We start from the raw sequence: 2,011 nt of genomic DNA, 5'->3' as shown, positions 1-2,011 counted from the left end.
GAGGAGGAGGGAGCAGACGGGGCGGATCCCTCAAAGTGAGGAGACTTTAAAGCCCCCTTACGCAGGCTCAAAGCTCTGCATGTGAGCCAGCTGAGAGCTGACCGTGGTGCTGAACATCTTCAGCATCCTTCATCAGAGGTCCTTACGTGTGAGTAAGTACTCCTACTTAATGATACTGCACTTTATAGCAAAGACGATGTGCGTTGCTGTAACATGTTACGTAGAAAAATCATTTTGCTGATCTTTTGCTGCAGGAAAGACATGCTAAGCATATTTAAGAAAATGAACATGATTACCATGAATGTTTTAAACTGAAGGGCAATGGCAAGAAAAATGTGAAATATGTAAAAAAAAAAAAAAACAACAACAGAAAACAAGTAGACGTTTGCGCGATCATTCAGGATTTATAGGTGAAAAAGTACGAACTTTTCAGTCGCTAGAGTCGAAAAAGTTGCTTTAAAAGTCAACACAACACACACATTTATCTAGAGGAGGCAACCACCTGCACGTTAAATACACTTCATGATATGTGCAGGTCCATTCAATGTATTTTGCTATCATGTGTTCACTTTGGCAACTTAATAACCAGTTCATACGTTTGCCACTTCAAACAATCAATAGACCTAAACCAGAGGCAGTATTGCAGAGTATTGCAGATGCCTGGTGTGTGAGGACTAAGTCTGAACCCTGTAGTATGGGTGTCCAAAGTGCGGCCAAGGGGTCCATTTACGGCCCGCAACTCATTTTTCATTGTCTCATTGTCAATTATAGAGCAAAAACAAGCTGAAATGCTGATACAAATAACTAATAATAACACAATGATTCGTCTTTAAAGATATGGAACTTTTTCCTCCTCTTTTTACATCATAAAAAAAAAAATTAAAACATCAAAGTGGCCCCCCGCATCCTTAGTATGGTGGAAAAAGTTTGGACTACCCTTGGCGTAGTATCTGCAGGATAAACCACCATTGTGAATTGTATTTATTTGCAAAATATACAAACTTTGAACAGAATAGATGGCCAAACTCAGTAAATAGGGACCATTTCTAATATTTTATTGATATTGAGATTGTTTTGATTTGTTGATTTATTGCAAACTACTGCAATTAATATAATTGATTAATAGGGATTGTGCAGAGTGAAACTGCTTTTTTTTTGCAGAAGAAATGTACATACATTGCATATGTGAGAGTTGATTGCAGTGAAATTTGCATATTTGGGAGAATTATTTGTCATGAGGTAACCTGGAAATATAACACACATGAACCACTTTGAGCTCCCATGTGTGTATTTGTGTTTTGCTTCATTTATAACCAGTAAAATTACGTAATTTTCTCATGTAGAAATAATTTAAAGAAAAAAATGGCAACAGAATTTAATTTATGTAGAAGTGTACTAAAAACAACTCAAAATCACTGTAAATCTTATTTCATTTTTGCAAATTTGATGAACTTTCGGTAGTTTGCAGTAAACCAACAAAACAATTTAAGTAGCTCAACACAATTAATATTTTTTAATTGGCCACCTGTTTTCCAGGTTGTACATTTTAAGTATAATTTAATGAGGGTCGAATCATTTGGGGTGCGACTATGTAAATGTGTAAATTAATACGTAGGTGTTTTGCGCGAACACGCGCCTTCTACTGCTCACGCTAACAGGTTTTTAAATCCTCAGTAACTTGTCGAACTTGGTGAAATTTTGACATTTGAGGCATCCTCCATGGTTTGTGATCAAATTCTTTGGAAGACATGTTAGCATACATACAATAAAGTTTTCCTCCAACTTTTATAATCGTTAGATAAATGCTCAGTACTTATTGGCAATGAGATGCTAAGTCCCGCCCGCCCCTGCAAAGACGCTTTGCTCGATGTCGTGTTTTTAACCGATCTTGCTCAAATTATTAAAACTGTTCAAAAATATATTTTTTACAAAGGAAATTTCAGATTTATGGGGTCAAATTTTGGGGTTTAGTAATTTGTGTATTTGCCGGAAAAATAACAGCATCGACAAC

The 2,011-nt window shown here is 36.2% G+C and overlaps 1 protein-coding gene across 2 annotated transcripts in view; it reads left to right on the top strand.

Moving 5' to 3' along the window:
* The window catches only part of LOC129177918 (cortexin-1), a 7,852-nt gene continuing 5,841 nt past the window's right edge, over window positions 1-2,011 (top strand). Inside the window, exon 1 of one of the 2 annotated variants that reach the window (XM_054769536.1) lies at window positions 1-148. The gene's annotated coding sequence lies outside the window, so the exon portion shown is untranslated. Of the gene's footprint in view, window positions 153-2,011 lie in introns of both variants that reach the window. The other variant, XM_054769534.1, reaches the window with a different exon arrangement.

Source organism: Dunckerocampus dactyliophorus, chromosome 2 (genome assembly GCF_027744805.1).
Source record: "Dunckerocampus dactyliophorus isolate RoL2022-P2 chromosome 2, RoL_Ddac_1.1, whole genome shotgun sequence".
NCBI classification, from domain to species: domain Eukaryota; kingdom Metazoa; phylum Chordata; class Actinopteri; order Syngnathiformes; family Syngnathidae; genus Dunckerocampus; species Dunckerocampus dactyliophorus.
Note: the sequence above shows the minus strand (reverse complement) of the source record. Positions and strands in the feature narration are given on the sequence as shown.